The sequence below is a fragment of the Cyprinus carpio genome, unplaced genomic scaffold (assembly GCF_018340385.1).
Source record: "Cyprinus carpio isolate SPL01 unplaced genomic scaffold, ASM1834038v1 S000006527, whole genome shotgun sequence".
Taxonomy (NCBI): Eukaryota; Metazoa; Chordata; class Actinopteri; order Cypriniformes; family Cyprinidae; genus Cyprinus; species Cyprinus carpio.
In genome coordinates this window covers 591-25,063 of record NW_024879193.1, presented here as the reverse complement: position 1 = coordinate 25,063, position 24,473 = coordinate 591, and the positions used below count along the sequence as shown (strand labels likewise).

Here is a 24,473-nt window from a genome sequence, read left to right as displayed (position 1 = left end):
TTAAAGCCTTTTACAACAAATGGTCAATGGTGGTGCTTACCTTTCCAGAACATGTTGGTCTTCGACTTCAGTAGATCAATAAACTAAATAATATAGGAGCCATTTTATATTTTATTTTTTATTTTATATATTTTTTTACTTTATCTAAACAGTTTTGTAATTCTTTTAACAACTAAGCCTTTATTAAAAATTTACAAATATAAAAAATTATATAACAAAATGGAAAACAAAATTACAACTCAAATGTTTAGCCATAAACCTGCTTCATTTGTGTATGAATGGCATATGCATCACATTAAGTTAATGTTAAAAATCTGCATAATCCCAATTGGATGGAAATTTTAATATGCAATTCAAATTCAAAATATTACATTTAGATAAGTATGTTTGTGTGGCTAGGTTTTTCTGGGACAACTTTTTATTTATCAATTATTTATTTGAATGATTTTATTTTATCATATTTTATAGCCTTTTTTTACTTTAACTTAAATGGATAGTTTTACCCAAAAATGAAAATTACCCCATGATTTACTCATCCCTCAAGCCATCCTAGGTGTATAGGGACTTCCTTCTTTCAGATGAATACAGAGTTATATTAAAATCTCTGCTGGCTCTTCCAAGCTTTATAATGACAGTGAACAGGGTTTTAAGATTTTGAAGCCCAAAAAAAACTACATCCATACATCATAAAAAGTGCTCCACACGGCTCCAGGGGGTTAATAAAGGCCTCCGAACCAATGCATTTTTGTAAAAAAAATCCATATCTAAAACTTTATAAACTCTAATCTCTAGCTTTCACTAACTGTCAAATGATAGATATTTTTTCTTACACAAACGCACTGATTGGCTTTCAAAAGGCCTTATATCAAATCAACATCCAGAGCCATGTGGAACACTTTTTATGACGGATGGACAAAGTTTTTTGGTCTTCAAAAATCTTTAACCCCATTCACATCCATTATAAAGCTTGGAAGAACTCTGATTGCTCTGACTGTATTGGTCATATACACTTAGGATGGCTTTAGGGTTGAGTAAACCATGGAGTTAATACATCTTTGGGTGAACCATCCCATTAATTAACAGTGTTGAATGGTTGAGCGTGATGTATGTAATCAACAAATATTAAAGAAAATGAAATGTGATTGTTTGCTTGTTTTTTAAAAGAAAGTTTCCAAATTATTTCACTTTAACAATTTCAAGTGATGGGGTAATAGAATAAAATGTGCAACAAAGTATTTTGTTTTGTAGTAACTACAATTAATTTGAGAGCCTCTGTGCCAAACCAATAATATTGTAAATGTATCAATTATGCCACATCTTTTTGATTGTTGTTATGATTTTGTTACAGACAAGAAGGTCAAGATACAGGCATGTTATTTAAAAAACTAACTACTTTTCATGCAACTGTAATTTTATGATAGACAATAGTTTAATCAAACATTTATAATATGTCTCATAATGAAAAACATTAGATTTATGCTTTTAAAAAAGTCTTGGGAATGAGAATGTTAAGATGTGTTACACCCATCTGATGTAAGCAATGAAAAAAAATGGGATCTTCAGTTTCTTGACCTCTGATGAGGAATGCTGGGAATGGACCGTCCCATCACTTTAAAATCCCTAACACCGCTGTTGCCATACTGAGAAACAAAAGCCCATCATACTAGAGCTGCTTACATCTGACACCCATAAGACCCCAAAAATGCTTTGTTGTTGTCAGACAGTAAACGGCAGTGAACAATAGAGAGGCCAGTTCCCAACAATTCAACTGAACCACAGGGGACCCCTATATCTGTTCAGCAAACTGCACACTTAACAATGATTGCTGATAGGCTCCCTCACTCAGAGCTCAGCGTGAACCTATTCAAATCTCAAAGACTCAACTAAATGGAGATGACGTCTAAAGTAAAATTCAGATTTGTTAACTGATTCTTACATTTCAATAGTGAACCTTCAACAATCCATGTCGCTTTCCTATTCAGCCTATGGTTAATAATAAACTCTGACTGACTAACAGAAAGAAGCAGACATTAGAAGTTACATTCTCCAAAGTTTAACACTATCAAGCAGAAATGACTAAAAACCTTTAGGCTACTCACTGAACTCCTTGCAAATCCACCTCAGAACCTTCGAATGATCCCTGGGCCCCTAAAAACTAAGTCCACTGCAGCTTTTCTTGTGTAAGAGTCACATGTGAGATTTAGTGTGGATGTGGCCACTGGGCTGCTGTAAATGCCTGAGGCAGGTTCAGGAGCTTTAATGACCCTGATGTCTTAGAAGGACTTGATGCTGTTCTGGCACACGGCAGAGAGAGGTGGGGCCCGAGCGCTTCATAATCTCCTGTTGAATTTCACATAGGGACGTCTCAACAAACCCCAGGATGCCCTCTTCCGATCACTTATCTCTCATTTCCCTGGCTTGTGCACTTGTGTGTTTGGCTGTGCGCTTGCAGCACGTGTACGCAAAAGACTGTGCATGAGGCAAACACTAGAAGAGAGAGCCAGAGATATCAGACACTATCTGTACTGTATGTTTATACTCCAGCTGAAAAAGACTGCAAAAGTCTGTTTTAAAAACCCTCGGGTTCTGCTGAGACTGACTTTCAAGGCATAGTTAACACTAATATGACAATTCTGCTTTCATTCACAAACCCTATGCTGATGACTTTCTAAATGTGTTTGCCTTGTAACATACTCTGCATTTTGTACTCCCTATTCTTGGCACATTTCTGTACATTTGGCAACTGAAATGCCTTGTTTTGTCATTGATTATTTTTATTTAGTTTTACCATTTTTAACCAACTATTATATATTTAATCCACAATCTAAGCAGCTGACCAGTTTACATTTCTGTGCAAGTTGTATCCTGCATATAACGGTGTATATATGACCCAAAAAAGTATTTAATTATTTTGTTGGAACCCAACAAATTTGGAGTTCAATCACTTGACAATGGTGAGTAAATGATGACAAAACTTTCATTTTTGGACAAACTATCCCTTTGAGATTAATAATAAAAGCAATTTTGAAATTAACCTCTAATTTTCTCTTAAAGTTCTATCAGTATGATCCTCTGACCTATTTAAAACCTTTCAGACAGATATCATTACAGTTTTATGCCTCTGGTTTACCACAAATTAGTCACACAAATGCACATGGACTGATATACAATGCATAATCTTTTTTTCTTTTTTTAGGAGTGGATGGCTACAGTCTCCAAAAATGTTTTGTAAAAAATCATTATATGTTTTATAGCTGGGATTGCAGAGACACCACCAGTAGATGTGTGATTAATGTTATCACAGATGAGTGATTAATGTTATCAACTTGGCATTTTGCTAGAAACCATTCTCGAAAATGCTTTTTGAGATATTAAAGGGGCCTCTGGGTAAAAACAGAAGGGTTAAGAGCAGCAAACATCTGAATTTTCTCCAGCACTATAAAGCTACAAGCGCACAGTGACAGAGTGAATCTGGAACGTATTAGGGAGAAATGAGGTTCTCTGCGGGATGCTGTTATCTCATCTTGTTTCTCATGATGTCACACTGAACTTTCACTCCAAACCCTGTTCTGGCAGCCTCACGACAGAAAGATCCATGTTACTAACTTGAATTATAACAAAGCCCAAACAGAAGTGCAATGCCTAAATACTAAACTACAAACTACACATTTAAAACAAAAGCATTTGTGTGATCATCCAAAATCCATCTAACAACCAACTAAACAAATACATATACACACACACATATACTCTCTCTCTCCGTCCTCTCTCTCTCTCTCTCTCTCTCCTCTCTCTCCCGGATCTCTCCTCTCTCTCTCTCTCTCTCTCTCTCTCTCTCTCTCTATCTATCTATCTATCTATATATCTAATACTTACAAAAATTTGGAAATATTGTCGGTTTTAAATGTTTTCATTTTTTAAATGTTTGTCTCTAATGTTCACCAGTTCTGCATTTATGTGCTCAGCAAAAACATTAATATTGCAAATAGTATTTACAATAGCTTTTTTATTGCAATATGTTTTAAAATGTAATTTATCCCTGTGCTGCAAAGTTGAATTTCATCATCATTAGTCTTCAGTGTAACATGATCCTTCAGAAATCATTCTAATAAGCTGATTTGCTGCTCACGAACATTTCTTATTATTATGTTGAAGAGTTGAGTTGTGCTTCCTAATATTATGCAAAAACCATGATATACTTTCCATTCAAATGTTTGGGGTATGCGTGAGATTGTTTTTTAATAAAGTAGAAATTACTGGTTTAATACAGCAAATATGCATTCAACTGATTAAAACAGTGACAGTAAAAACTTATAATGTTACAAAAGTTTCCAAAGAATCCTGAAAAACCACAATAGTACAATAGCAGCACATGATAATCATAACATTGATAATAAGAACCATTATTAATAACATTATTAAGCATCAATAAGAGCAACAAATCTGCATTTTAGAATGATTTCTGAAGGATCATGTGACACTGAAAACTGGAATAATTATGCTTTGCATCACATATAAATTACATTTTATAACATATTGAAATAGAAAATTATTTTTACAATTGTAATAATGTACTGCATATTTGATCAAATAAATGCAGCATTGGTAAGCATAAGAGACTTCATCAAAAACATTTCAAAACCATTGTTTCCAAACTTTTGAAAAGTACAGTATATTTAAGGGAAAAAAAAAATTTGAACAACTTACGGTTTCCAAAAATTCCCAGGTGATGAATCGTCAACCACGTTCCCTACTAATGAGTAGTGTCTTTTCATTCTTCCTGATAGAATACAGATGCTAAAAGAAGAGCGAGAGAGAGAGAGAGAAAGAGAGAGAGAGAGATAAAAAAAAAAATAAAGCTTAAGTAAGACTGAGGAAGACCATGTCTTGGTTCGTGTTCGATTCCCCTTATTTGGATATGAGGCAAATGGGCCGTGGTAATGGAGGTAATGAAGCAGATACAATCTTACACGGGAGAAACGTCTTCAAGCAGACTATCCCAATGACAAACGACAACTGCACTGACTTCATATTACATTCCTGGTTATTTGCTTGGCAGGCAACTCTTGCTGAAGTGATTTCTAATCCTGCTTTCATTCTTAAGGCATTTGTAGCATAATCAGATCGTGCCTGTAAACGCATGAATGCAGATGCCAAACGAGAACACGTGAAACATAATGCACTTACACTTCGAGTAAGAGCAATCAAAAGCAGCCAAGTGTCACGGGCCAACACGAAATGATCAAATATATTCAAAAGCCATGCAAATTAGCAGCTGCCCACATAAATTCACTAGTGCTCTTACAACCAAGGATGTGAGACTCGAACGAAAAAAGAATGTAAAAAAGAATGAAAGCAGTGTTTCAAAGCTGTAATCACTACAAGTGTTTAAGCCAGCTCTGACAAAAATATAGGTTGAAATTTAATTGATTTGTGTTTGAAAATTACAGTTATATATTATATATAATACATTATATGCAGAGCGTTCAGATTGCTTTTCAGTTGGTCAAGCTAATGCAAATGCTGTAAACAAGTCATTCTCTAGTATTTGCTTTGTCACAAATGCTTTTATTAGCAGCGTTAAACCAAACAGAGTTTGAGCAATGACAGAAATTGACAAAAATAATTACATTTTTATCATTTTATTACACTATATATAATTTATTGCTTATCAATCATTAACTATTTTGTATTTCATTATATTTTAAATTCAATCTGGCAATATTCATATTAATATTTAACTTTTAAACAATATTTGCCTTTTCAAAATAAACATTATCTTATCTTAGGTACCTGCAAATGTTCTGCCGCTCAACCCTTCATTCGACAGACTACAACTCTTGTTTGTGTAATTATCTAATTAGGCTGTGCCACGGCAGAACCTGTGCGTTTCATCAAGGGATTGCGGCGTGAACCCCTTCATTAACGAATGCTGCCTGCCGTTGCCATATCAACCATATAAGCAGAGACCTCAAGTGAATCTCCCTGCAAGACAGCGGGTTACAAACACAATGTGAGCAAAAAATAAAGGGAGACAGAAATTACATTCTGTAACCGTACATTTTAGCTGAATCCATGCCATTAATGCAGATGCTCCTGTTGAATTTTAAAGAAAGACTCAGCCTACATGACCTCTAAAACGATGCTCTTAATGAACGTCTGATTAGGTGACATGGCAAAAGGACGTCAAGTAGCACTCTGAAATCCTTCAGGGGGACAAGAATGAAATGAATGGCAAACTAGCAACCATGATTGAGTAAGTGACAAGAGTTCATTTCACAAGTGGTAGGTGTCTCACAATACATGAACAAAGCAGAAAGACCTGGAATATTCTCTCTAGGTTTCAGAGCACTGCCAGTTACTGGAGTTGTATAACACTGCCTCCAAGTGGCACAGCTCACTGCAGCCCAAAACGCATGGAGATCAATAATTGGTTAGTTATAGTTTAGATCCAGCATATCCAGACACAGTAGACTTAATTAATGTGATGATTCTAGTGATTCATTATTTCCAAAACAACAGAAAATAACGTTATTTAATGGCCAAGTTGGAGCAGCTATTGAAGGAGAAACAAGTGTTCAAGCAAACATGTGAATTTCAATACAGAAAACATCCAGTAATAACATTAGCACTTTCACTTCCATCTTCCTGAAGTCAGTGGGGTATTTGAATGGGTTTTTGCTTAACAAGGTTAAGTGTTTTAGGCATTTAAAAACAATTAAGCATTATTTAAATTATTTTTAAAACTCACTAGTTGCTTTCACAGCTTCATTGTTCATAATTATACTCATGCAAACTCAAACTTTCAGGGAAAGTGTTTATAGGACAGAAAGAGAGTTGTCAGAAACTTAATGGTGAGGACACTGATGTTTGGTTCGTTTAAACTTTAAAGCCTATGTTTAGCCTTTTACTTCTGTCGACAGCATGTAGGCTTTAGTGTTCATAAATGTTGTGTTCATTTGTGAAGGTCATCATGATGAACAAAACTTTTAGAATCTTAAACTTTTGATGGTCACAGAGCTTAGGTTTTGCAATAATAACAATAAAAAAAAACGGTTGGGTTTTTGACGAGGGAACCAGGGTGATGCAATACTCCGGGTTGGCCTACAAAAAGAGTACATCACTACAGCACTCTATTACTGTAAAATGTAGAAATAATAAAGAATGAGGACATGTTCCCAGACTGTTTACTTGTATGAATAGTATGGAGAACATGCAACGTCCAAACTTTCATTAGCGGAAATGTGCATCACAATGGCATGCTGACGTTGGATGAGGTGTGTGACTGTTCTGTGTCAATGGTACATGACAGGAATGCTGAGAAACAACACTGGTGTGACATTCTACCGGATACATCCGAGTACAAAGATTAGATGTTGCAACATTTTTTTTTTTTTTTAAATACCGCACATAAATTAGTTTTTTAGGAATCATGTTATCACAGGTCCACACTAGGGGGCAGAAATCAGCAACCACATCATAAAGGTTCAGTCAGATGAATGCTATGATCAGAGGTTGACAGTAATACAAGTTATGAAGACACAGAAAAATACAGTATTATAGAAAAATAAAACACTACCTGGGCCTAAATAAGTACTCAGATTTAAGCCCCCCAAAAATTATGAAAAACGAATATAATGAAATATACCAAAAAATAATATTTTGTATATAGGATTTTTTTTTTTCATTAAAATGTAAAAATTTTCACCAAAATTACCACTCATCATTTTATCTTGGCGTTTAGATTCTCAATACTGTCAAAAATCATTTTACTACATTGCACTGGATACATTACAATGACTACAAAAAAAAGTACATTTTTAAAATCATTTACAATTAATTAATTAAAATATATAATATAAAGATTATATTTATATTTACAATTATATTTAAATAATATATAATTATGCATACATTATACTTTTTCACTGTACAGAACTGACAACGATAACTTGTTTTTTTTATGATGTAAACATTCCAATTCTTAAATGGAAAATATAATTTTATACAATCAAAATTCCCTTTTTTTTTTACAGCGATATCGTTGACTTGATTGCAAATGATTGCACAGATACTATTGAAACTGAACTGAGCTGCATGATGACATCACTGAATTCAATGATGTACTGCCTTTAACTGTCATTTGTGACACACTGTTTTTTTTCTAATTAATGTTGTTCTGTTGCTTTGACTCAATCTGTTTTGTATAAAGCGCTATATAAATAAAGGTGACTTGACTCGCTGTGGCAATATACTACATACAATATATACCAAGTCATTTTACAAAGACAGAATGAGATGAAATACTAGCTCACAAACAGTAATGCTTGGTGAAAGAGAATGTACTCTCCCTGCAGTGGAAAGCATGTGACTTTGGCCTTTCTGGGTGTATGTTTTTCATGACACACACACACACACACACACACACACACACATACGGAGTTCACCGCTGGGATTGCTTACCCTCCAGAGAACATGACAACAAACATGTTCAACTTGATTTCCATCTATGTTCCCAGCCTGCTGGAGGAATTCATGGATGCTAGACATCAACTATTACACACAATATAATGGTTCTGCTATAATCTATTATGTATCATTTGACAGTGTTTGACACATTCATCTGACCTTTGAGAAAAAAAAATGGATCAGACAGCACGTAGCACGACAAAAGCTAGAAAAGACACACTATTGTCTTTCAGTGGAGCAACAGTCTGTATCAGCAGCCTAAAATCTGAGCTGTTGGTCCAGCTGGGACTGAAAGCAGCCTGCCATGCACATTCCTGGCAGCTCTGAATCACAGGGACAACGGCAAAACCACACCTTCCCAGAGTAACACCCTCAACTGCCGGCAAACCCTCTGAGGACATTACAAACAACAGGTTAAGACAAAACACTCAGGAGGGCAGGATGGGATAACCACCATCAATCAGGATTAGAGCATTTCAGTCTGAACAGTCTGAACACCATCAATAGGGAAACTTGTTTACTTGCAGTTTAGAGTGAATTAGCTGTGCCGTAAGATGAGTCACTCATTTGCCTTCAGGTATTTCAATGAAATCCAAGTTACTCAATTTAATAAATACAACATGAATAATGGATTAGCAAAAATGGATGTCACTTTAATGATCTGCCATCTCCTTTGTTTTTTTTTGCTGGTATAAAGATGTCACTGATACGTTCCCTTTGCATTTGTGTATGTATATGACCATATTTAAGAAGTATTTTCGAATATTTAAGATTCACTGTAAAATGACATTTTTAAAGACTTTGATGATTTTGAGTGGTATGAGATATGCTTGCTTAGTGTTAAGACAACATGCTGTCCAGACTGGCTTTAAAAGAGTGCAGTGAGGGCCTGAAATTATTTTGATTATAAAAATACAGTTAAGTGTAAGACGTCTAAGTTAGTGCCAATCTGTTGTTTAACACTTCTCTAATAGAACATTGTAAATTCTTTGTGCTTTAGAGGCCCATATTTTAATGCACTGTTACAGGAAGAGCATGTCACACATTCTAACTAGCGCAGACAAGTTCACTTTTGCAGATTCAAGTTGTAAAATTACATTTATGTTGCATATATTTGATTAATCTCATATAGTATGTGGCAGAAATACTCTCTTCTCTTCGCTCTTTGGGGCAAATGGAAATGCTAAAATTATAGGCTATTTGTTGTAGTTTCCATTCACGATTACAGAAGTTAATATATAGAAGGTTAATAAAGTTATCAATAGAGATATTAAGAAAGAAATTAATGAAGTTGCCACTATCCGCTAACAAAAATGATATGATGTCAACAACTAATAATGGAAAAGATTCACTGAGGCATTGGAAACAAAACTGAAAATGATTTCACCTTGGTTAACTTCAAATTCAAGGACCTTTCAAGGACTTTCTAGATCCAATACCCTCAAATTCAAGGACTTGATGTGGGGACACATTTCAAGTGAGAGCGAGGTTACGTTGTGTTATCTTGTAAGATACATAGTAACAGTTTACATGTCTCAAACACAGCTATGCAAAAAATCTTTTTTTTTTTGCATTTATTTTTGGCCATGACAGAGATCTGATATTCTATTTGTTGTAATTCTGTTTTGGATAAAACTGAAGAATATTCAGTACATCCTATACCATATTCTAAATGATCTGATATTAACTTTTGCATGGATTTTATTTTAAAGAGCTCAGGCTCATGTTACCAGAAGTTTTAAGATATATGAATATGCTTTTAAGTTTTTCTTACCTCATGGGTTTACATTATCTTAACAAGCAAAGCAATTCAACATTAATTTCATAGTGTGTCTGTTAAACGTTGAGGTACCATCGTAGTAGTTTTGTGCATGCATGAACGTCATGTAGGGTGACCATATTTTAGTTTTCCAGAAAGAGGACAGTGGGTGCGGGTGGGGCGGGGGGTTGAGGTGTGGTTGGTTGGTGGTTAAAGTAGTGCCCAAAGTAGTGCAATGACCATATCCCAAATATCAAAACTGAAAATGTAATTTCCCTACCTAAAATACAGATTTTACAGTTACTGTTATGCATACTGATCATAAACACAGCTAAAAAGCTTCCTACCTGTGGCCCTCCTTCACAAAACTTAACATCTAGCACAGTTTTATCATAGGCAGAATGCAAAATGTTTCAATACAAGCATTTTAGTCAAATGTAATTTAAGCAACATTTGAAACCTTTAACCCACGGAGGAAAATCAAGCCATTAACAGTTTAAAAGTAGCCATAGGAAAAAAAAATGCAGACTTGCCAACCCTGCATTCAACAAGAGCTGCATGTGTCAGATTTGACTGATCACGGGTTGAGGAGAGAGAGAGAGCTGATAGACCATGCTGGAGGATTTGCTGCTCAACAGATCCTGAGCTTATTGACAAATATCTGATCTTACTTTACACAGAGCGTGCATGCAACAGAAGTGAAAGTGAACAGCGAGCGTTCATTCAAAAGAGATTTAAATACTTTGCGTATTGATAGATGCTCCCTGATGCGCGAAAAATGATGCAATATTAGAATGTTTGCATTCAGAAATCCGGACTGGACACAAAAATCATGGGAGTGGGCAATAATGGTCAGAAATTCAGTGTGATTAAGAAAACAGTCCCTTGCAGCAATCTAATACAAAAATGCACAAATACAAAATCAACGACATTTTGGACGATTCAGAAATCCCAGCTGGAGGCATTTTTTTTTGGTCCAAAAAGAGGACATGTCTGGGAAAGAGAGGAAATATGGTCACTCTAACATCATGGCAACGTACAACACAAAGTACCTCACGTAGGAAACACTTAATGTAACTAATGTAAATCAAGCAAGCTAGTACGCATAGGCCACGAAGTGTTGGCGAAATATCACATTAGCGGGCCAGAGGGAATAATATGGAATTTTTTTACAGAAAACTTCTTGCACAAAATAAATTTAAGCACTTTCAAGGACCTGTTTCAATGTATGTTTATTTTCAAAAACTTTCCAGGGCCTTGAAAAAAAAATTTCAGATTCACAAACTTTCAAGGATCTGTGGGAACCCTGTTTTAAGTTATGTTGACTTCTGCAGCTTTTCAGCTGACATTTGTAGAGACAGTATAATTCAGTTCATGGCCAGGTGTCTTTTGTACCTAGAATCCCTTCCACTTTTACAAGAGCTAATCAAACATTGAGTTTGAGCAGAGCCCACCAACATAATATTCCAGAGAGCTCTTCTCAGAAGCACCTGCTTCCCTGTTGACTGTTCTTACCATTTCTGTTTCAACAGACTAGAGCTGTTTAGCGAAGTTATTTGTTTAGGAACTTTAGTCTATCAAACACAAAACCGCTTTGAACTCCTGGCTGCTTCACTGCCACAGTTCAAGGTTCAAAGTAGTGATACATCAAAACATCTGCCTGACAGATTATCCATAATAAGGCTGATTATCTGCATTGGCTGATAACGGTTCTACAACTGAGCGATTGAGGTTCCTAAGACTTAAATAAATATTGAGAATAAAGAGTAAATATTGACCTGTATTAAATAGTGCAGTTGATATGAACTTGCAGCTTTGATATGGTCGCTGTGTGTGAAGTCCATGAGATCGTAAAGTGTCTAATTTGTCAACTTAGGTTTCAGAAGAGTGTTCACGAACACCCGCTTTGCAGCCCTTGATTTTATGAGAATGACATGTAGAAGAAACTCCTCTAAATGGCTCATTGTGTGTCCTGAGTTCTCAGAAACACAAGGCACTTTGTGTGCGGGATCATGGCCACCGTGTCCCTCCCCCTAGCCTCGTCCTGTGTTTTGTTTGGCGTGTAGATGGCCGCTCTGCTCACTGACACCAGCGTGCTACTCAGAGTTAGACAGGTCTTATCACTACATGCCATTCTCTCCAAGGTCTGAGTCAGGATATGATGTGGTTTGGGCTGCTGATTGCGAGACTCTTTAGGTGGTCTCTGTCTATGAGAGAAATAAATGTGGGCTGGTTTGCTTTGCCAAGAATGAGAGGAATGAGTCGAGGTGTACATTTTGTCACTTGGTTGTTAACCATATCATTTGGGTTTTTTGTGATATCTGGGGGGAAATAGTAGCAGCGCTTACTACATGATGATAGCTCCATTGTTTTGATTGAGTCCTTTTACCAGTAATAAGTTTCTTTTTTTTTTTTCAACGAGCATATCGGTCCAGCATGTTGGTCCGAATGCTGTTTTTTTTTTCTTTATGACACTGTAATGCAAATGCAGCTTTACAGCTAAGCATGCTGAGTGAGACAATAAGTCAATGTGCTCTCATAAATTGTCATTTCACAGCCTTATGTAACATAAGCACTGGGAAGTCTGATTTTCGTGTTCTTTTAGACAAAAAAACTGGTTAAAGATTATCAACAGATGATAATTAAAATTAGAAACTTAACATTTTCTGTAAAGCTGCTTTGCCACGATTTGTATCAGGAAAAGTGCTATACAAATAAACTTGAATTGAATAATTATAATAATAATAATAATTATATTCATGTTAAAAATTGTATTAATAATCTTACCAGTAATTTGTGAAACTACAGCTTCAAAACAACAACCTCAACACTTTTCTTTTGTCCATTTATGCTCTTTAAAATCAAAGCTACATATCTAAGGAAACTCTAGTCCACACTGTTAACCTTCTTGCATGTTTTTTCTTCTTTATTCTTTATAGGTCATTGACAGAACTTTTAGTCATTAGTCATTACCTGTTTGGAGATCTCTGGCCCTGCTGTTCATTCCATCAGGTGCTAATCAGCCAATCGCAAGGCAGTGTTTATCTTCCTGTGGCGGGACAGGCAACCTCTATGTGGCTCATTTCCTTTAATACCACAGAGGGCTGTAGTAAATTACATTTTCAACATATTCTCTCTTTTCATACCAACCCAATGAATTAATGAATAGTTCATGCAAAGTAAAAATTGGTTATTATTTACTAGTCATTCCAAAACCCATAAAAACTTTCTTTCTTTTGTAGGAACCATTTAAACATTCAAAAGAAAAACAAGCACAAGCCATGTATAATCTCATGGCTGTTGTATAAACCAAAAACAACACTGTGGTTACTGTCCCCTACTTGCAATCTCATAAGCTCATCTGACTCCTCTGTGGTGTCCATCGAGACACCAGGGGTCAAGGCCGGGGGAGGTCAGAGTTTCAACTCTGCACTTCCTCCCTACTGCTGCTATAATCACAAACGGAGACGATTAGCAGATGCCTCTTGCATGCCATGTAAAGGCCTGCCTTAAAAACACTCTTCTAAGTGTAAACATTTGAGGCCATTCGCAAACACCAGTAAAAGCTTAAGAACACATTAAAAGAACAAGCTCAGCTTAATTAGAAGGAGCAGTCTGTCATTTCATTTAAAGTCCAGATGGACAGGCAAATATCCCATGGGAAACTTTCTGGATTACATGCTCGTCGGTTGACCCCAGCAGTCTCACATCTGAAGATGAAGAGTTACAGGTTTTTTAAAACTTTGAGTCCTGGTTTTGTGAGTGGTCATAATTACATGTTCATTGTGGCGGTACTATTTGTTTGTATGTATTCCGTATACTGTTGAATGATGATAAAGAAGCGCTATAAAGCTTTCCAGTGAAATACTGCTCCTTTAACCCGTTTATGAGGTGACAGGCTTGCGCAACAAAAGTATATTTCCCGTCATTCTCTGTGGCAGCAAAATAAACAGAAAAACCACATACAAACCAAACACAAACAAAAAAAAAAAAAACAAAAAAAGGCCCTCATTTCATCCCTCAAAAAATTATAGTGTGTATATATCTACATAGCCTAGCTGACATGTAAAAAATGACTTACATCAGAATACAAAACACAAAGTTCCAAAGTACTTCAAATGCCAATTCATATTCAAATCTGGACAATAAAATAACCTCACGAACACTAAAGATAGTGTTATTAAAAGAGTGGCCTAATAAAGCAATCCATAAATTATGGCGTAATGAAACCACAGGACGTGCTTCATGTCACCACAAGCAATAAGTCCTCAGGGATGTGTGTGAATTTCTATATTGTACTTCAGTTCTCTAGAGAATCCTGATTCCCACCAAAAGAGAATCAGGCTGTCTTTATCTATCGACTTCTCCTCTTTTTAACCCTTTTTTTCTAATATCAGACAATGCTGGGCTGCTCTCCAATGTGGTTCAGTCTCAAACCACATTGCCGTTGAGACTGATATTGTGGGTCCAAAACAAAACACCAATAACACATCAGTGGAACACAAAGCGGTTAGGTCTCTGGAGTAGCAATGACTGCAGAACACATATTTCTACATGCTTAGACTCAGTGAACTCATTTTTCACCTATAAGGAATGAATAAAAAGGTGAAGGAGGCAGGGGTTTAGTGCCTCAAAGGGCCAATAAAGTCTTAATGTCTTAAGCTAGTGTAGCGAGAACCACAGCATGCTCTGAAACAGAGGGTCCCACTGTCCCAGCCAGCGGGAGAAACCAGACAGCACTGGAACGGCCCTTAACACAACAAGCAGTGCTTTTTACAAGTCTGCTAGTAAAACATCTGCCTAAGCACAGACATAATATGATGCATAATCGATCAGAAGTTCTGCTTAAACAGAAAATAGTCATCCACTAAATCCTCTGTCAGAAAAACCTCAAGCTGAAATGTTTTGTGTCTGTACCTACCTGTACCAACTTGAGCTTTGTGAGCTCCAGGATAAGGAATTTTTCATCAAATTACAGGCAAAATTAAGTGCTGGCTGGTGTCCATTTGTTAAATAGACTGGAGCCATTTCAATTACCATGAAAAATGACAAAATTGCCATGAAAAAATGCATCACTGCGGTTTACTCTTGCAATTTTGGTATTGTAGCACTGCTAATATCATTACCCTGTACAATAAATTGGTTGTGCTATTTCTCATTTGTAATTTACTGTGGATAAAAGCATCTGCTAAATGAGTAAAAAAAGAAATGACACATTGTATTAAATGATTCATGGTCTAATTGAATTTACTGAAAAAATAAAATCGAAAAGAAGTCTGAAATGTACAACAGCAAACAAGTTATATAATATAGAAACCAAGGAATATGAACAAAAGGATGACAGATAATAAAAACATCTGGGATGTTTCACATCATGTCAAAAATCAATAGTAATTTCCTGTTTTCCATTAGCAGAAACTAGGTTAGGCTTAGTTAACAAATGGCAAGTTTCAATAAAATGTAGTAATGGAATAGGGAATAAACTAATTTTAAAATAATGTAGGTTTTACATTTAAACCCATGAACATGAAGATCCTGTTGTAAATAATAATGAAAAATCACTTTTAAAACAGCTGTTCCATGATTATCCCACACTGATAAAAGTGATTCTTCGGTGAAGTAAATACTATGGGAAAACAAATGTAATTTCTACATTAAATAATCTAGTTCAGGGGAAATAGAAAAATTAATTCTATATCATTACTCAATTAAAGCTTGTTGAAATTAAAGTTTGAAGGTTTAGTAACTTGCTGTTTTGCAAGATCTGGGGTTCATTATATTCTGTAGACATATCTTAGAAAGTGTAACTAGCTGTCTACTACCTTGTTTACTTAGATGTTTCTAAGTGAACCATATGCATTTACAATGACATTACATTTAGTCATTTAGTAGATGCTTTTATCCAAAGTGACTTACAAATGAGGACAATGAAAGCAATCAAAATCAACAAAAGAAAAAAAATGCTTTAATAGCATTTTCAGTGGCTTTTTCAGTGCTACACTGTTATAGAGTAAAGTTTACAAAAAATATTTCATAAAATGAACTTGAGTGCAGAGTAACTTTTACTGTAGAGTAAACATCAAACAATTAAGTAGAAATTACTCAAACTATCACTGGCCAAGTTAAATTTACTTATTTTCTTTGTTAATTTTACATAACACTACATAACTTTACATTAATTTTACATAACACAGGGCCAGAGATTACATAGTTAAGTAGATTTGACCTAATTTCATTCTTAAATTTAAGTTTGTTTGTTTCAGTACATAGCAAATGTTGTCTCATATCGGAAATGATAGATGTAAGTAATTTATAAAGGATTTGTTTGAAGGGCAGCTGTAACGCTTTATGTTGCAGCAAAGCCCTAAAACCACCTAGAACACTTCAAAAGCACATAATTAGAGTGTCTAGGATATTGGCTGAGTGTTAATGTTGCTTGCTAGATGGCTGCCTATAGATATGCACCTAGCAAACAACCCAAACACTTTACAAGTGTCCCTTCTTGAGTCTAGGGTACTTTTTATTCAGTTAAGTCAGCCAGGAAAAAACACAAGCCTCATCACTTGGTAATAGCAATATCATAACTCTCCTCAACAAGCCACATGATTTGAGGTATTTTTCATGCCTGTAGCACAAATGGTTTAATAGTTAGGGGTTTTGAAAATGCAGAAAGATTGCGGAACTATACATACAGTATGACCAATTGCAATAGCAAGAACCACTAATTATGCACCCAAGAATCAAGAATGCAGGGTTAATTCTTATTTCAAAACATGAGATACAACACAAACATTCAGTGCAAGAACTGTGGCACCAACTGTGAGAGCGGCACATTCATAGAGTTTTAACATAACACCTGAATAACCAGCAGTTCATAAAGGAAGCATTCATACCACGTAGAGCTTTAGTGAGGAGAGAAATTGACCATACCTCTGCAAACCTGACCCCTGGGTATGTGAGAAGGGCCCTGGAAACCTGCAGCTGGATGGCCTGAAGAGCTCTGCTGTATCCTCTCGCCTCATCACCAAGGTGGCATGTTTTCCCACAAACAGACTCCCAGACTCTGTCAGAGATGCAGCCGGTGGGTAGAGTCCTCACTATAGCTCTGGTGCCGGCGCACACTGTCTTTTTGATCTTCTGGTTGTTCTTAAGGTACCTCCTGACCAGGACAGTAGAGCGCTCTTTCTTGTTACGCACAAACTCGCTATCGGACACAGAGCCCTCGCTGTCACTACAGTCGGGTACAGACAACCTGAACGGTGCGGACCTCTTAAGGCATCTGCCCTGAGAGCACATGGGTTTGCTTTTCCTGTTGAGCCTTTCCAAACTAGAGAAGCCATTTTTATGGCACACGGCACATACAAAGTCCGTTCTGTCACGCATTTTGTTATTCACGGCAGTGCCGCAGCCATTGGTGCATTGAGGCACTTGTGGTGAGGATACTGGCACACTGTTTCGCCTCAAATCCAGCCCGCAGAACAGCAGGCTCTCCGTGTTTTGGCAGATTACGAGTTCCATCTGGCACAGTTCACCATCTGAGCCACTCAACGTTGGACGTTCTCCAGCAAGGCAAGTAATATCAGAAGAAAACCCTTCTGCTTTCCTCTGCTGGGGCACCGTTCCCCAGCTTCTAGGAGGAAAGCTATTCTCCGGGCAGCCCTCTTCGCTTTCCACTGGATCGCAAAACCCACACATCTGGCACACGTACAACCCTTCCTCCCCGTGCCTTGCAGCCCCACAGCTGCAGCTTTTGGACCTGTAGGTCTCATCTAAGCAATCCAAACTTCTAGACCTAGTATCCAAAGACTTCCGTACTCTGCACTCTGTGCCTGGTGAGTCCCCCTCTAAAGTCTCGAATGAAAACGGAAGGGATTCGTTCTCAGGCAAGCCGTAGTTCACGGATATGAGAGCATCTCCATTATTCGCCGAAGTCTCCTTACCAAGGCTCTTCACTCCCAGCACAGCGGATGCCCTGTCGGAGGCCATGGAGCTCATGAGGCCAGTATGCGCCTGTCTCTCCAGACGAACCCTCATATCACTAGGCACCTGTTGACAGATCCTCCTTGCTCAACTTCCACCGAGGACAAGCTTCTGGCAAACTACTCCTAAGATGATGGCTTTGGGATCAGAGAAAGTATCTCTGCGGGTCTGTCTGAAGTGGAAGCCGCAGAAAGTGACGGCTGCGTCTTCTCAGTTTCTTCGTCCCTCCCAAATTTAACCTCTTCTCCCAAGACCTCAGGGCCTCAAAACACTAGATGAGAAAGCAAGCAAAAAAAAAAATAAAAAATCAATAAACAACATCTCTTGCCACACAGTATTTTAAGTGACCTGAAAATGCGCTCTGAACAAATGAAGAAATATTACAATGCAAGAGCAAGAACATAAACATACTGTAACTTAACACACTGGTTTTACTTGGCCTGGGAAAGGCTAGAAAATTTCTCAATCCTTATCAGAGCCAAGCTGTTTTGTGTCTTACTAGGTGCTATCTGGGGAAGTTGTTAAAACTGAACTTCACCCAAAACCGAATGTTTAAAACACTGAAGAAATATTTCAAGAGCAGGATGTACATTTTGACAGCACGAAATGAAAATTCACATCCACTCAATAATATTTCCCTCTCAGGAAATCACACAGCTGTCCAAAATCTCACTACAGGCTTCAGCCCCCCAGTCCTATACAAACGCGCGGGTCTCTGGAATGTAAAGCTTCGCTTGGAGGGGGTCGGACGAATGAGATTAAAGGGGGGCATTCACTGCATTGATTCAGGGTGAATTCAGCCAGTCAGAGTCTTCATACATGGCTCAGTTCCCACACCCACACAGTCAACAATAAATCACTGCGCTAACACAGTGAGGAGTTCTTCTTTCATAACTCAGCACTTGAGTGATTGTAATCAGACATGGGCTTGGTGAAAGGGAAGAGTGTCAAAGATGCTACAACACTGCTAATATTGTGTAGGGACAATGCATCTCTCAGGCTGAATAAAACAATCAACGCTGACTTTCTATAAACGCTACATTTTAATATGTTCTAAAAAAAATAAAAAATAAAAACTGGTGGTGGAAAAAAAGTGGTGTAAAACTGAGAAACTATTACATTGGCCACTGGTTAAAATAAGGGATGTGATCGGTGGATCCAAGAGTATTGCTAATGTGTTTTAAGCAGTTATTAGATCAAATGTTCTGGGTGGTTGCTAGGGTGTTGCTAGAGTGTTCTGGCTCTGGCACCTCCTTCGACAAGCTCTTTTATCATCTGCCGGGGAACTCATAAGCTAAATCACTTAGAAAGGTAATAGCACACTCTCTGCAAGAAGATTCACGATTCATTTCCATAGATTTATACACCTAAAATTAGAGAACAGTTCACCTAAATAGAAAATTCTGTCATTATTTACTCATGAGACATGCAAGTGGCATTTGCCAATGACAGACATCATCAATGACAGACCCACAACGTGATGTTATTTCTAAATGACAATGATTCTCCTGTGTCTATTAAACCTTATAAAAAAATCATACTGGAACATTTGAATCAGCGTTCGCGCTGCCGCTGACAAAGAGAGCAGACAGTTAACATGTTTAATTAAGAAACAGCTTGACAAACAGTCTTTTCAACTAGGCCTACACAGTATTATTTCTGTCTTACAGTCACTCATATTAATCACAGAAATTCTGGGATAAAGGTTTATAGTTCAGATATAAACATTGATGTCTATGGTATCAAAATAGATAAAGTCTTCTTTTGAAAGTAGCTGGCACTTCAAATAACGTTTGTGTAGATCGATTGCATTGTGTAAATATTATATATATATTAGATTGTTTAATAATTCAAAAAATCACTCACCCTTATGTCTACCCGTAAGACCTTCGTTCATCTTTGGAACACAAATAAGGATATTTTAAATGAAATCTGAGAGCTCTCTGACCCTGCATAGAAAGCAACGCAACTGAAATTGTGTACTCCCCAAAATGGCGGAAGACGATAACTCTGAGAGAAGAATTGTTGATTAAATTGTTTTTTTTTTCTTTTCTTTAAGCACAGAAAGTATTCTCCTAGCTTCACAGAACTGAAGTTGAGCCACTGATGTCACATGGACTGTTTTACCAATGTCTTTACTACGTTTCTGGACCTGGGAACATTACAGTTGCGTTGCTGTCTATGTGAGGGTCAGAGAGCTCTCAGATTTAATCAAAAATATTTTAATTTGTGTTCCGTAGATGAACGAATGTCTTATGGGTTTGGAACAACATGAAGGTGAGTAATTAATCACAGAATTTTTAATTTTGGGGTAAACTATCCCTTTAATTTAACACGTTCAAATAGAGTGGATCAATTAATATTTTGTCATACATTATTTTGTTTAGTTCAGAATCATGGGAGAATCGTGAAGCTCTAATTTTCATAGCTTTAGCCGAAATAAATTGTGTGTGAATAATGTCATCCCTTTCTTTTGTTTTTTCCTTTCAGAACTATCGTATGATTTGGAATAAGGTTAACAGTACCCGGGTTTGGAACAGAAGATGAGTACTGCTATTGTATCAGAAGCCACTTAATAGGTTTTGTTTTTTATCTGCACCCAGAATACATTCTCCAACATTACTAAAAGCACATAACATATGCATTCCTTCTGTGGAATGAGATCAGAGAACAGATAAACCAGACACACCCTTGTCTCTATGACGAACTGTCATATATTCACATGACTTCATGAGCCTGACTATGAAGTGATGAAAAAAATAGTTTTTGTTTTTTTTTTTATTTTTCACATTCTGGCCGGTTGTTAAGCAAGTGGGTGTTCGGATTGCATACTAGTCAAAAAGGGGTTTAATAAGCAACGGTTATAGTCATGCTTCTCTTAGCAAACATCTAATTATAGTTCTTCTAAAAATTGTTAAAGCCTAGAAGTACTGCAAGCCTTTATTTGTATATGTTACATTATGAGGGATTGCATCCAATCTGTCATGGTCATTTCCTGTTATCCTTATTAATGTCATGGGACTGACGTATCTGATTATGTCAGGCTGCCTACAGTGGGTGTTACATGCATTCGTGCACTAAAAACCTGAACTTGTCAAAGACACCTCTTACTTATCTAAACTATGAACTGTAGCAATAAAGAGGCTGCATATCGTGCCTCCAGAAAGGAGGGTGGGGATGAGTGTCTGTTGAGGCATGAGGCTATTGTAACGCTTGGAAATTACGGGAATTCCCACCTCCCAAAATCCACCTCTGCACCCCCCCTTCCTCCCCTTCTTTTTCTGAAGCCAGCACAAACTAATTATCTGTGCTAGCTTGATTCAATTCCTGTGCAACAGGCAGATACTAGAGCAAAGCCTCATCCAGACTTGGAACAGTTCATCTTAAAAAAACAAAGTTTGTCAGCAAAAAAACAATGCCATCAATGAAAACATACATGCAGGGTCAATTCAGATTAAGGTAATCTAAGGTAACAGCCATCATAAATTGAACCTAGGTCAACTGTTGTTGATCTCCGACCAATGTTACTGCAGTCACAAGGCTGGAATACCCTACACAACTTTTACAAAGTCGGCAACTTTAACAAAGTCAGCAAGTGTATGACACTTAATGTTTCAAATCTGTTTATATTATAAAACATTAGGCATCATACATTTGGCGACTCTGTGAATGGTTACAGAGAAAAACTGGGCATCTATACCATACACTATAGACTGAGGATCACACACTACCAAACTTCCAAGTTATTCTGAACAGAAACAAACTCACACAGAGCATGTGCCTCATTAATAGGAGATGCATGACAACATATGTAGGCCTATGTGTTCTAAAATTGGCTCAAAATATCAAACACAGTTGATATCAATGACTAAAAGAATTCATAATCTGAAGCTTAAAATATGTGAGTCTGTGCCCATCATACACTACATGATTTTATGTGAAATCGGTCAACTCTGACTTCCAAAACTCTGTAGACTGGCCATGAATTTTGGCAACTAGCACTGACTCATCCAGACTGTAAATCGGGCAATAATTTGGCCTGAAGTCATGCAATGTAGGCTATTCTAGCCTTTATCTAGAACCAAAACTTTAAAAACTGTTTTTGTAAAATGAAAAGAAGCAAAAACATTAAAAAAAATACATAGCCTATTAGCGGTAATTGAACTTAAAAACTGTAAAATTAAAATTAGAAATGTTGCCTTGCAGACATCTGAAGTTAATGCACCAAAATTACTAAAAATAAAATAAATGTAAATAAATAAAATAAAAATAATTTAAATAAATGAAAGCCAAGTAGAAATATTAAAAATGACTAAACTTTAAATTAAAATATAAACATTAAAAATATAAGCTAATTCAAAATATGAATAAATACTATAATAGTATGCAAATAATGCTAAAATAACAGTCTCTGACTGCTTTTCTTGAGGCCTCAATGAAAAGATGACATTAATAAAAATGATAAGCCCTAAACAAGCTGTGACAAAACCGACACAAGCTAATACAAAACACAGATTCAAGCTGACAATTTGTAAAAAAAGAAAAACAAAGCAATCCACAGATCACTGCAGGGATGTCTAAACACTTGTTGACACTAGATCAGTGTTTGATATAAAAAAAAATGTACAGACTAATGATCTTGATCATTGGTGGGTGTGTAATGTCTTCTGACAGACATTCTTGTTTGGGGACAAAAAGCGCAGGTGTGTCAACCCAGATTCACTTTCACAACAAATGAAACAGTCTGTTCTGATTACTCACACCGATAACATTTTATGCAAAAAAAATCGGAGTGAGTAATCGGATTTTTAGAATTGTGTCATATACCTAGTATTGTCCTAACTGATCAAAGGTTTATGTTTATAGGCTTGTTTACAGCCAAGCAAAAGTTCCCTTCTGATCCCAGAACAGTAACCGAGTACTACTCGCCTCAAAGTCTTTCTCCGTCGAGTTCTCATAAAAACGATGTGGCATGCAAAGTGAAGTAGACGACTTTTCCATCTATTCACATTTTCCAGGCTGGTAAATGAAAATGGATTGTATGAGTTTTGAGCCTAAAGAGCCCAAACCCCAGGATCACTCGTGAAAGATCAGGTTACAGAGCTGGTCAGCTCAGTCACAGCACTTTACTAGAGCAACATAGGATTTCCATTAGAAGCTGATTTCACCAAACTAGACTTGGGGGAGCCTGTAGAGGCAGAAAAGGGGGGCACCGAAAAAAAAGGTCTCTCTGTGCTTTTGTGAGAACGTGCCTTTTGCTGAAATATTTCCTAACATGCATGAAATTTTAAAAACTGATCACCATCGTGATGTCACACACGAAGTCTTTAATAGAAACATCCTGTCACAGTCAAACCTTTAACACCTGCCTAAACACTGAGAAGAATTTAAAAGCAAAAAGTTACAAATATAGCAATACAATGGTATTCCTATATATCATGATAGTACCATCTATAAAGTAAATACTACAGGCTATCACAGTATAGCTTACATATAGCTACACGAAATAAAAACAACTGAATAGGTGAATGAATACACGCGAGTAGCAAGACAAACTGTTACTGTATTTCTTTCATTCATTTCCGACTGTTGTAATCCAACAACGCAATTTATCAACTAACACGCTACAACAAACGTCGTTTTGACGTTCAACTGTAGTCAATTCAGATAAACACAAGGCTTAACACCACAAACGTAACATAAACACGTGCCCAGGACAGGAGAAACAAACTCACCGTTTCAGCAAGGCACACCAGAAAACCGCCTCACACTTGAAACTGAGTGAAACTTTCATCCTGGTTTCAGAAATTGACTGTTAAGTTTGCAGAGTCCCCCGCAGCAACCGTAGTGAAACAGTTGCGTTTTAAGTTGGTGGAGGCGGGAAACTCAATCAGTCATTCAGTCAGCAGCAGCAGACACTGCAGCGGAGCCAGCACAATAACTGCTGCAGAGGTGTCACTGCATAGGAATGTCTGAGGAGGACTTTAACTCTCTGTACCGCTCAAGAGACTGACACACTTCATTACTGTCACAGACACATGCTCGCATGTCTTCATAAATACCAAATATTTCACCTTCAGAAGTTACAGAGGGATCTACCATGGTAAATAGCCTACTGTTTTTAGATGGTACAACCACGTTTTAAATTTAAATGCGTTGGAGTACCTGCTAAATACTAGCCTACCTCATGCTTCTTATATCATATAAAATAGAACTATAAATTACACAACGGGTTCCCTTCTCGAATTCCATTGGCCGAGCTGTT

General features: G+C 36.9%; 1 pseudogene; it reads right to left on the bottom strand.

Annotated features, from left to right (window-relative positions):
• The window catches only part of LOC122134592, an 82,472-nt pseudogene extending 58,431 nt beyond the window's left edge, over positions 1-24,041 (bottom strand).
• Between the last annotated feature and the right edge of the window lie 432 nt (positions 24,042-24,473).